This window comes from Mobula hypostoma, chromosome 3 (assembly GCF_963921235.1).
Source record: "Mobula hypostoma chromosome 3, sMobHyp1.1, whole genome shotgun sequence".
NCBI lineage: Eukaryota > Metazoa > Chordata > Chondrichthyes > Myliobatiformes > Myliobatidae > Mobula > Mobula hypostoma.
In genome coordinates, this window is record NC_086099.1 from 151,528,838 (window position 1) to 151,540,847 (window position 12,010).

Consider the following 12,010-nt stretch of genomic DNA (forward strand, 5'->3'; position numbering starts at 1 on the left):
TGTGGGTGTGCTCAGTGGTGGGGATGCGACAGTGCTCTGTGTGGGTGTGCTCAGTGGTGGGGATGCGACAGTGCTGTGTGGGTGTGCTCAGTGGTGGGGATGCGACAGTGCTGTGTGTAGGTGTGCTCAGTGGTGGGGATGCGACAGTGCTGTGTGGGTGTGCTCAGTGGTGGGGATGCGACAGTGCTGTGTGTAGGTGTGTTCTGTGGTGGGGATGCGACAGTGCTGTGTGTAGGTGTGCTCAGTGGTGGGGATGCGACAGTGCTGTGTGTAGGTGTGCTCAGTGGTGGGGATGCGACAGTGCTCTGTGTAGGTGTGTTCTGTGGTGGGGATGCGACAGTGCTGTGTGTAGGTGTGCTCAGTGGTGGGGATGCGACAGTGCTCTGTGTAGGTGTGTTCTGTGGTGGGGATGCGACAGTGCTGTGTGTAGGTGTGCTCAGTGGTGGGGATGTGACAGTGCTGTGTGTAGGTGTGCTCAGTGGTGGGGATGCGACAGTGCTGTGTGTGGGTGTGCTCAGTGGTGGGGATGTGACAGTGCTGTGTGTAGGTGTGTTCTGTGGTGGGGATGAGACAGTGCTGTGTGTAGGTGTGCTCAGTGGTGGGGATGCGACAGTGCTCTGTGTGTAGGTGTGCTCAGTGGTGGGGATGTGACAGTGCTGTGTGTAGGTGTGCTCAGTGGTGGGGATGCGACAGTGCTGTGTGTAGGTGTGTTCTGTGGTGGGGATGCGACAGTGCTCTGTGTTGGTGTGTTCTGTGGTGGGGATGCGACAGTGCTCTGTGTAGGTGTGCTCAGTGGTGGGGATGCGACAGTGCTGTGTGTAGGTGTGCTCAGTGGTGGGGATGCGACAGTGCTCTGTGTGTAGGTGTGCTCAGTGGTGGGGATGCGACAGTGCTGTGTGTAGGTGTGCTCAGTGGTGGGGATGCGACAGTGCTCTGTGTGTAGGTGTGCTCAGTGGTGGGGATGCGACAGTGCTCTGTGTGGGTGTGCTCAGTGGTGGGGATGCGACAGTGCTGTGTGTAGGTGTGCTCAGTGGTGGGGATGCGACAGTGCTCTGTGTGTAGGTGTGCTCAGTGGTGGGGATGTGACAGTGCTGTGTGTAGGTGTGCTCAGTGGTGGGGATGCGACAGTGCTGTGTGTAGGTGTACTCAGTGGTGGGGATGCGACAGTGCTCTGTGTGTAGGTGTGCTCAGTGGTGGGGATGCGACAGTGCTCTGTGTGTAGGTGTGCTCATTGGTGGGGATGCGACAGTGCTGTGTGTAGGTGTGCTCAGTGGTGGGGATGCGACAGTGCTGTGTGTGTAGGTGTACTCAGTGGTGGGGATGCGACAGTGCTGTGTGTAGGTGTGCTCAGTGGTGGGGATGCGACAGTGCTGTGTGTAGGTGTGCTCAGTGGTGGGGATGCGACAGTGCTCTGTGTGGGTGTGCTCAGTGGTGGGGATGCGACAGTGCTGTGTGTAGGTGTGTTCAGTGGTGGGGATGCGACAGTGCTGTGTGTAGGTGTGCTCAGTGGTGGGGATGCGACAGTGCTGTGTGTAGGTGTGCTCAGTGGTGGGGATGCGACAGTGCTCTGTGTAGGTGTGCTCAGTGGTGGGGATGCGACAGTGCTCTGTGTGTAGGTGTACTCAGTGGTGGGGATGCGACAGTGCTCTGTGTAGGTGTGCTCAGTGGTGGGGATGTGACAGTGCTGTGTGTAGGTGTGCTCAGTGGTGGGGATGCGACAGTGCTCTGTGTGTAGGTGTACTCAGTGGTGGGGATGCGACAGTGCTCTGTGTAGGTGTGCTCAGTGGTGGGGATGTGACAGTGCTGTGTGTAGGTGTGCTCAGTGGTGGGGATGCGACAGTGCTCTGTGTGTAGGTGTGCTCAGTGGTGGGGATGCGACAGTGCTCTGTGTGTAGGTGTACTCAGTGGTGGGGATGCGACAGTGCTGTGTGTAGGTGTGCTCAGTGGTGGGGATGCGACAGTGCTCTGTGTGTAGGTGTGCTCAGTGGTGGGGATGTGACAGTGCTGTGTGTAGGTGTGTTCTGTGGTGGGGATGCGACAGTGCTCTGTGTGGGTGTGCTCAGTGGTGGGGATGCGACAGTGCTCTGTGTGGGTGTGCTCAGTGGTGGGGATGCGACAGTGCTGTGTGTAGGTGTGCTCAGTGGTGGGGATGCGACAGTGCTCTGTGTAGGTGTGTTCTGTGGTGGGGATGCGACAGTGCTCTGTGTGTAGGTGTGCTCAGTGGTGGGGATGCGACAGTGCTCTGTGTGGGTGTGCTCAGTGGTGGGGATGCGACAGTGCTCTGTGTGGGTGTGCTCAGTGGTGGGGATGCGACAGTGCTGTGTGGGTGTGCTCAGTGGTGGGGATGCGACAGTGCTGTGTGTAGGTGTGCTCAGTGGTGGGGATGCGACAGTGCTGTGTGGGTGTGCTCAGTGGTGGGGATGCGACAGTGCTGTGTGTAGGTGTGTTCTGTGGTGGGGATGCGACAGTGCTGTGTGTAGGTGTGCTCAGTGGTGGGGATGCGACAGTGCTGTGTGTAGGTGTGCTCAGTGGTGGGGATGTGACAGTGCTCTGTGTAGGTGTGCTCAGTGGTGGGGATGCGACAGTGCTCTGTGTAGGTGTGTTCTGTGGTGGGGATGCGACAGTGCTGTGTGTAGGTGTGCTCAGTGGTGGGGATGCGACAGTGCTCTGTGTGTAGGTGTGTTCTGTGGTGGGGATGCGACAGTGCTCTGTGTGGGTGTGTTCTGTGGTGGGGATGCGACAGTGCTCTGTGTAGGTGTGCTCAGTGGTGGGGATGCGACAGTGCTGTGTGTAGGTGTGTTCAGTGGTGGGGATGCGACAGTGCTGTGTGTAGGTGTGCTCAGTGGTGGGGATGCGACAGTGCTGTGTGTAGGTGTGCTCAGTGGTGGGGATGCGACAGTGCTCTGTGTAGGTGTGCTCAGTGGTGGGGATGCGACAGTGCTCTGTGTGTAGGTGTACTCAGTGGTGGGGATGCGACAGTGCTCTGTGTAGGTGTGCTCAGTGGTGGGGATGTGACAGTGCTGTGTGTAGGTGTGCTCAGTGGTGGGGATGCGACAGTGCTCTGTGTGTAGGTGTACTCAGTGGTGGGGATGCGACAGTGCTCTGTGTAGGTGTGCTCAGTGGTGGGGATGTGACAGTGCTGTGTGTAGGTGTGCTCAGTGGTGGGGATGCGACAGTGCTCTGTGTGTAGGTGTGCTCAGTGGTGGGGATGCGACAGTGCTCTGTGTGTAGGTGTACTCAGTGGTGGGGATGCGACAGTGCTGTGTGTAGGTGTGCTCAGTGGTGGGGATGCGACAGTGCTCTGTGTAGGTGTGTTCTGTGGTGGGGATGCGACAGTGCTGTGTGTAGGTGTGCTCAGTGGTGGGGATGCGACAGTGCTCTGTGTAGGTGTGTTCTGTGGTGGGGATGCGACAGTGCTGTGTGTAGGTGTGCTCAGTGGTGGGGATGTGACAGTGCTGTGTGTAGGTGTGCTCAGTGGTGGGGATGCGACAGTGCTGTGTGTGGGTGTGCTCAGTGGTGGGGATGTGACAGTGCTGTGTGTAGGTGTGTTCTGTGGTGGGGATGCGACAGTGCTGTGTGTAGGTGTGCTCAGTGGTGGGGATGCGACAGTGCTCTGTGTGTAGGTGTGCTCAGTGGTGGGGATGTGACAGTGCTGTGTGTAGGTGTGCTCAGTGGTGGGGATGCGACAGTGCTGTGTGTAGGTGTGTTCTGTGGTGGGGATGCGACAGTGCTCTGTGTGGGTGTGTTCTGTGGTGGGGATGCGACAGTGCTCTGTGTAGGTGTGCTCAGTGGTGGGGATGCGACAGTGCTGTGTGTAGGTGTGTTCAGTGGTGGGGATGCGACAGTGCTGTGTGTAGGTGTGCTCAGTGGTGGGGATGCGACAGTGCTGTGTGTAGGTGTGCTCAGTGGTGGGGATGCGACAGTGCTCTGTGTAGGTGTGCTCAGTGGTGGGGATGCGACAGTGCTCTGTGTGTAGGTGTACTCAGTGGTGGGGATGCGACAGTGCTCTGTGTAGGTGTGCTCAGTGGTGGGGATGTGACAGTGCTGTGTGTAGGTGTGCTCAGTGGTGGGGATGCGACAGTGCTCTGTGTGTAGGTGTACTCAGTGGTGGGGATGCGACAGTGCTCTGTGTAGGTGTGCTCAGTGGTGGGGATGTGACAGTGCTGTGTGTAGGTGTGCTCAGTGGTGGGGATGCGACAGTGCTCTGTGTGTAGGTGTGCTCAGTGGTGGGGATGCGACAGTGCTCTGTGTGTAGGTGTACTCAGTGGTGGGGATGCGACAGTGCTGTGTGTAGGTGTGCTCAGTGGTGGGGATGCGACAGTGCTCTGTGTGTAGGTGTGCTCAGTGGTGGGGATGTGACAGTGCTGTGTGTAGGTGTGTTCTGTGGTGGGGATGCGACAGTGCTCTGTGTGGGTGTGCTCAGTGGTGGGGATGCGACAGTGCTCTGTGTGGGTGTGCTCAGTGGTGGGGATGCGACAGTGCTGTGTGGGTGTGCTCAGTGGTGGGGATGCGACAGTGCTGTGTGTAGGTGTGCTCAGTGGTGGGGATGCGACAGTGCTGTGTGGGTGTGCTCAGTGGTGGGGATGCGACAGTGCTGTGTGTAGGTGTGTTCTGTGGTGGGGATGCGACAGTGCTGTGTGTAGGTGTGCTCAGTGGTGGGGATGCGACAGTGCTGTGTGTAGGTGTGCTCAGTGGTGGGGATGCGACAGTGCTCTGTGTAGGTGTGTTCTGTGGTGGGGATGCGACAGTGCTGTGTGTAGGTGTGCTCAGTGGTGGGGATGCGACAGTGCTCTGTGTAGGTGTGTTCTGTGGTGGGGATGCGACAGTGCTGTGTGTAGGTGTGCTCAGTGGTGGGGATGTGACAGTGCTGTGTGTAGGTGTGCTCAGTGGTGGGGATGCGACAGTGCTGTGTGTGGGTGTGCTCAGTGGTGGGGATGTGACAGTGCTGTGTGTAGGTGTGTTCTGTGGTGGGGATGAGACAGTGCTGTGTGTAGGTGTGCTCAGTGGTGGGGATGCGACAGTGCTCTGTGTGTAGGTGTGCTCAGTGGTGGGGATGTGACAGTGCTGTGTGTAGGTGTGCTCAGTGGTGGGGATGCGACAGTGCTGTGTGTAGGTGTGTTCTGTGGTGGGGATGCGACAGTGCTCTGTGTGGGTGTGTTCTGTGGTGGGGATGCGACAGTGCTCTGTGTGTAGGTGTGCTCAGTGGTGGGGATGCGACAGTGCTGTGTGTAGGTGTGCTCAGTGGTGGGGATGCGACAGTGCTCTGTGTGTAGGTGTGCTCAGTGGTGGGGATGCGACAGTGCTGTGTGTAGGTGTGCTCAGTGGTGGGGATGCGACAGTGCTCTGTGTGTAGGTGTGCTCAGTGGTGGGGATGCGACAGTGCTCTGTGTGGGTGTGCTCAGTGGTGGGGATGCGACAGTGCTGTGTGTAGGTGTGCTCAGTGGTGGGGATGCGACAGTGCTCTGTGTGTAGGTGTGCTCAGTGGTGGGGATGAGACAGTGCTGTGTGTAGGTGTGCTCAGTGGTGGGGATGCGACAGTGCTGTGTGTAGGTGTACTCAGTGGTGGGGATGCGACAGTGCTCTGTGTGTAGGTGTGCTCAGTGGTGGGGATGCGACAGTGCTCTGTGTGTAGGTGTGCTCATTGGTGGGGATGCGACAGTGCTGTGTGTAGGTGTGCTCAGTGGTGGGGATGCGACAGTGCTCTGTGTGTAGGTGTACTCAGTGGTGGGGATGCGACAGTGCTGTGTGTAGGTGTGCTCAGTGGTGGGGATGCGACAGTGCTGTGTGTAGGTGTGCTCAGTGGTGGGGATGCGACAGTGCTCTGTGTGGGTGTGCTCAGTGGTGGGGATGCGACAGTGCTGTGTGTAGGTGTGTTCAGTGGTGGGGATGCGACAGTGCTGTGTGTAGGTGTGCTCAGTGGTGGGGATGCGACAGTGCTGTGTGTAGGTGTGCTCAGTGGTGGGGATGCGACAGTGCTCTGTGTAGGTGTGCTCAGTGGTGGGGATGCGACAGTGCTCTGTGTGTAGGTGTACTCAGTGGTGGGGATGCGACAGTGCTCTGTGTAGGTGTGCTCAGTGGTGGGGATGTGACAGTGCTGTGTGTAGGTGTGCTCAGTGGTGGGGATGCGACAGTGCTCTGTGTGTAGGTGTACTCAGTGGTGGGGATGCGACAGTGCTCTGTGTAGGTGTGCTCAGTGGTGGGGATGTGACAGTGCTGTGTGTAGGTGTGCTCAGTGGTGGGGATGCGACAGTGCTCTGTGTGTAGGTGTGCTCAGTGGTGGGGATGCGACAGTGCTCTGTGTGTAGGTGTACTCAGTGGTGGGGATGCGACAGTGCTGTGTGTAGGTGTGCTCAGTGGTGGGGATGCGACAGTGCTCTGTGTGTAGGTGTGCTCAGTGGTGGGGATGTGACAGTGCTGTGTGTAGGTGTGTTCTGTGGTGGGGATGCGACAGTGCTCTGTGTGGGTGTGCTCAGTGGTGGGGATGCGACAGTGCTCTGTGTGGGTGTGTTCTGTGGTGGGGATGCGACAGTGCTGTGTGTAGGTGTGCTCAGTGGTGGGGATGCGACAGTGCTCTGTGTGGGTGTGTTCTGTGGTGGGGATGCGACAGTGCTCTGTGTGTAGGTGTGCTCAGTGGTGGGGATGCGACAGTGCTCTGTGTGGGTGTGCTCAGTGGTGGGGATGCGACAGTGCTCTGTGTGGGTGTGCTCAGTGGTGGGGATGCGACAGTGCTGTGTGGGTGTGCTCAGTGGTGGGGATGCGACAGTGCTGTGTGTAGGTGTGCTCAGTGGTGGGGATGCGACAGTGCTGTGTGGGTGTGCTCAGTGGTGGGGATGCGACAGTGCTGTGTGTAGGTGTGTTCAGTGGTGGGGATGCGACAGTGCTGTGTGTAGGTGTGCTCAGTGGTGGGGATGCGACAGTGCTGTGTGTAGGTGTGCTCAGTGGTGGGGATGTGACAGTGCTCTGTGTAGGTGTGCTCAGTGGTGGGGATGCGACAGTGCTCTGTGTAGGTGTGTTCTGTGGTGGGGATGCGACAGTGCTGTGTGTAGGTGTGCTCAGTGGTGGGGATGCGACAGTGCTCTGTGTGTAGGTGTGTTCTGTGGTGGGGATGCGACAGTGCTCTGTGTGGGTGTGTTCTGTGGTGGGGATGCGACAGTGCTCTGTGTAGGTGTGCTCAGTGGTGGGGATGCGACAGTGCTGTGTGTAGGTGTGTTCAGTGGTGGGGATGCGACAGTGCTGTGTGTAGGTGTGCTCAGTGGTGGGGATGCGACAGTGCTGTGTGTAGGTGTGCTCAGTGGTGGGGATGCGACAGTGCTCTGTGTAGGTGTGCTCAGTGGTGGGGATGCGACAGTGCTCTGTGTGTAGGTGTACTCAGTGGTGGGGATGCGACAGTGCTCTGTGTAGGTGTGCTCAGTGGTGGGGATGTGACAGTGCTGTGTGTAGGTGTGCTCAGTGGTGGGGATGCGACAGTGCTCTGTGTGTAGGTGTGCTCAGTGGTGGGGATGCGACAGTGCTCTGTGTAGGTGTGCTCAGTGGTGGGGATGTGACAGTGCTGTGTGTAGGTGTGCTCAGTGGTGGGGATGCGACAGTGCTCTGTGTGTAGGTGTGCTCAGTGGTGGGGATGCGACAGTGCTCTGTGTGTAGGTGTACTCAGTGGTGGGGATGCGACAGTGCTGTGTGTAGGTGTGCTCAGTGGTGGGGATGCGACAGTGCTCTGTGTGTAGGTGTGCTCAGTGGTGGGGATGTGACAGTGCTGTGTGTAGGTGTGTTCTGTGGTGGGGATGCGACAGTGCTCTGTGTGGGTGTGCTCAGTGGTGGGGATGCGACAGTGCTCTGTGTGGGTGTGCTCAGTGGTGGGGATGCGACAGTGCTGTGTGGGTGTGCTCAGTGGTGGGGATGCGACAGTGCTGTGTGTAGGTGTGCTCAGTGGTGGGGATGCGACAGTGCTGTGTGGGTGTGCTCAGTGGTGGGGATGCGACAGTGCTGTGTGTAGGTGTGTTCTGTGGTGGGGATGCGACAGTGCTGTGTGTAGGTGTGCTCAGTGGTGGGGATGCGACAGTGCTGTGTGTAGGTGTGCTCAGTGGTGGGGATGCGACAGTGCTCTGTGTAGGTGTGTTCTGTGGTGGGGATGCGACAGTGCTGTGTGTAGGTGTGCTCAGTGGTGGGGATGCGACAGTGCTCTGTGTAGGTGTGTTCTGTGGTGGGGATGCGACAGTGCTGTGTGTAGGTGTGCTCAGTGGTGGGGATGTGACAGTGCTCTGTGTGTAGGTGTGCTCAGTGGTGGGGATGCGACAGTGCTGTGTGTGGGTGTGCTCAGTGGTGGGGATGTGACAGTGCTGTGTGTAGGTGTGTTCTGTGGTGGGGATGCGACAGTGCTGTGTGTAGGTGTGCTCAGTGGTGGGGATGCGACAGTGCTCTGTGTGTAGGTGTGCTCAGTGGTGGGGATGAGACAGTGCTGTGTGTAGGTGTGCTCAGTGGTGGGGATGCGACAGTGCTGTGTGTAGGTGTGTTCTGTGGTGGGGATGCGACAGTGCTCTGTGTGGGTGTGTTCTGTGGTGGGGATGCGACAGTGCTCTGTGTAGGTGTGCTCAGTGGTGGGGATGCGACAGTGCTGTGTGTAGGTGTGCTCAGTGGTGGGGATGCGACAGTGCTCTGTGTGTAGGTGTGCTCAGTGGTGGGGATGCGACAGTGCTGTGTGTAGGTGTGCTCAGTGGTGGGGATGCGACAGTGCTCTGTGTGTAGGTGTGCTCAGTGGTGGGGATGCGACAGTGCTCTGTGTGGGTGTGCTCAGTGGTGGGGATGCGACAGTGCTGTGTGTAGGTGTGCTCAGTGGTGGGGATGCGACAGTGCTCTGTGTGTAGGTGTGCTCAGTGGTGGGGATGTGACAGTGCTGTGTGTAGGTGTGCTCAGTGGTGGGGATGCGACAGTGCTGTGTGTAGGTGTACTCAGTGGTGGGGATGCGACAGTGCTCTGTGTGTAGGTGTGCTCAGTGGTGGGGATGCGACAGTGCTCTGTGTGTAGGTGTGCTCATTGGTGGGGATGCGACAGTGCTGTGTGTAGGTGTGCTCAGTGGTGGGGATGCGACAGTGCTCTGTGTGTAGGTGTACTCAGTGGTGGGGATGCGACAGTGCTCTGTGTAGGTGTGCTCAGTGGTGGGGATGCGACAGTGCTGTGTGTAGGTGTGCTCAGTGGTGGGGATGCGACAGTGCTCTGTGTGGGTGTGCTCAGTGGTGGGGATGCGACAGTGCTGTGTGTAGGTGTGTTCAGTGGTGGGGATGCGACAGTGCTGTGTGTAGGTGTGCTCAGTGGTGGGGATGCGACAGTGCTGTGTGTAGGTGTGCTCAGTGGTGGGGATGCGACAGTGCTCTGTGTAGGTGTGCTCAGTGGTGGGGATGCGACAGTGCTCTGTGTGTAGGTGTACTCAGTGGTGGGGATGCGACAGTGCTCTGTGTAGGTGTGCTCAGTGGTGGGGATGTGACAGTGCTGTCTGTAGGTGTGCTCAGTGGTGGGGATGCGACAGTGCTCTGTGTGTAGGTGTACTCAGTGGTGGGGATGCGACAGTGCTCTGTGTAGGTGTGCTCAGTGGTGGGGATGTGACAGTGCTGTGTGTAGGTGTGCTCAGTGGTGGGGATGCGACAGTGCTCTGTGTGTAGGTGTGCTCAGTGGTGGGGATGCGACAGTGCTCTGTGTGTAGGTGTACTCAGTGGTGGGGATGCGACAGTGCTCTGTGTGTAGGTGTGCTCAGTGGTGGGGATGCGACAGTGCTCTGTGTGTAGGTGTGCTCAGTGGTGGGGATGTGACAGTGCTGTGTGTAGGTGTGTTCTGTGGTGGGGATGCGACAGTGCTCTGTGTGGGTGTGCTCAGTGGTGGGGATGCGACAGTGCTCTGTGTGGGTGTGTTCTGTGGTGGGGATGCGACAGTGCTGTGTGTAGGTGTGCTCAGTGGTGGGGATGCGACAGTGCTCTGTGTGGGTGTGTTCAGTGGTGGGGATGCGACAGTGCTGTGTGTAGGTGTGCTCAGTGGTGGGGATGCGACAGTGCTCTGTGTCGGTGTGCTCAGTGGTGGGGATGCGACAGTGCTCTGTGTGGGTGTGCTCAGTGGTGGGGATGCGACAGTGCTGTGTGGGTGTGCTCAGTGGTGGGGATGCGACAGTGCTGTGTGTAGGTGTGCTCAGTGGTGGGGATGCGACAGTGCTGTGTGGGTGTGCTCAGTGGTGGGGATGCGACAGTGCTGTGTGTAGGTGTGTTCTGTGGTGGGGATGCGACAGTGCTGTGTGTAGGTGTGCTCAGTGGTGGGGATGCGACAGTGCTGTGTGTAGGTGTGCTCAGTGGTGGGGATGTGACAGTGCTCTGTGTAGGTGTGCTCAGTGGTGGGGATGCGACAGTGCTCTGTGTAGGTGTGTTCTGTGGTGGGGATGCGACAGTGCTGTGTGTAGGTGTGCTCAGTGGTGGGGATGCGACAGTGCTCTGTGTGTAGGTGTGTTCTGTGGTGGGGATGCGACAGTGCTCTGTGTGGGTGTGTTCTGTGGTGGGGATGCGACAGTGCTCTGTGTAGGTGTGCTCAGTGGTGGGGATGCGACAGTGCTGTGTGTAGGTGTGCTCAGTGGTGGGGATGCGACAGTGCTCTGTGTGTAGGTGTGCTCAGTGGTGGGGATGCGACAGTGCTGTGTGTAGGTGTGCTCAGTGGTGGGGATGCGACAGTGCTCTGTGTGGGTGTGCTCAGTGGTGGGGATGCGACAGTGCTCTGTGTGTAGGTGTGCTCAGTGGTGGGGATGCGACAGTGCTCTGTGTGGGTGTGCTCAGTGGTGGGGATGCGACAGTGCTGTGTGTAGGTGTGCTCAGTGGTGGGGATGCGACAGTGCTCTGTGTGTAGGTGTGCTCAGTGGTGGGGATGTGACAGTGCTGTGTGTAGGTGTGCTCAGTGGTGGGGATGCGACAGTGCTGTGTGTAGGGGTGCTCAGTGGTGGGGATGCGACAGTGCTCTGTGTGGGTGTGCTCAGTGGTGGGGATGCGACAGTGCTCTGTGTAGGTGTGTTCTGTGGTGGGGATGCGACAGTGCTCTGTGTGTAGGTGTGTTCTGTGGTGGGGATGCGACAGTGCTGTGTGTAGGTGTGCTCAGTGGTGGGGATGCGACAGTGCTCTGTGTGTAGGTGTACTCAGTGGTGGGGATGCGACAGTGCTGTGTGTAGGTGTGCTCAGTGGTGGGGATGCGACAGTGCTGTGTGTGGGTGTGCTCAGTGGTGGGGATGCGACAGTGCTGTGTGTAGGGGTGCTCAGTGGTGGGGATGCGACAGTGCTGTGTGTAGGTGTGTTCTGTGGTGGGGATGCGACAGTGCTCTGTGTAGGTGTGTTCTGTGGTGGGGATGCGACAGTGCTGTGTGTAGGTGTGCTCAGTGGTGGGGATGCGACAGTGCTGTGTGTAGGGGTGCTCAGTGGTGGGGATGCGACAGTGCTGTGTGTAGGTGTGTTCTGTGGTGGGGATGCGACAGTGCTCTGTGTAGGTGTGCTCAGTGGTGGGGATGCGACAGTGCTCTGTGTAGGTGTGCTCAGTGGTGGGGATGCGACAGTGCTCTGTGTAGGTGTGCTCAGTGGTGGGGATGCGACAGTGCTGTGTGTGGGTGTGCTCAGTGGTGGGGATGCGACAGTGCTGTGTGTAGGTGTGCTCAGTGGTGGGGATGCGACAGTGCTCTGTGTGGGTGTGCTCAGTGGTGGGGATGCGACAGTGCTGTGTGTAGGTGTGCTCAGTGGTGGGGATGCGACAGTGCTGTGTGTAGGTGTGCTCAGTGGTGGGGATGCGACAGTGCTGTGTGTAGGTGTGCTCAGTGGTGGGGATGTGACAGTGCTCTGTGTAGGTGTGCTCAGTGGTGGGGAGTGCTTTACTGGTGATGGACTCGGCCATATTCGCTACTTTTTGCAGGATTTTCCATTCAATAATTCACAATTGTTTCTCTTGCTTCAGACTTCCCTTTTGAGTTCTGTTAACTGAAAATAAGCCCCAAGGCTGTCCTTCCATG

General features: G+C 58.1%; 1 protein-coding gene across 8 annotated transcripts in view; it reads left to right on the forward strand.

Annotated features, from left to right (window-relative positions):
- Positions 1–12,010, forward strand: part of LOC134344314 (uncharacterized) — a 150,436-nt gene that overhangs the window by 125,791 nt on the left and 12,635 nt on the right. The window lies entirely within an intron of this gene.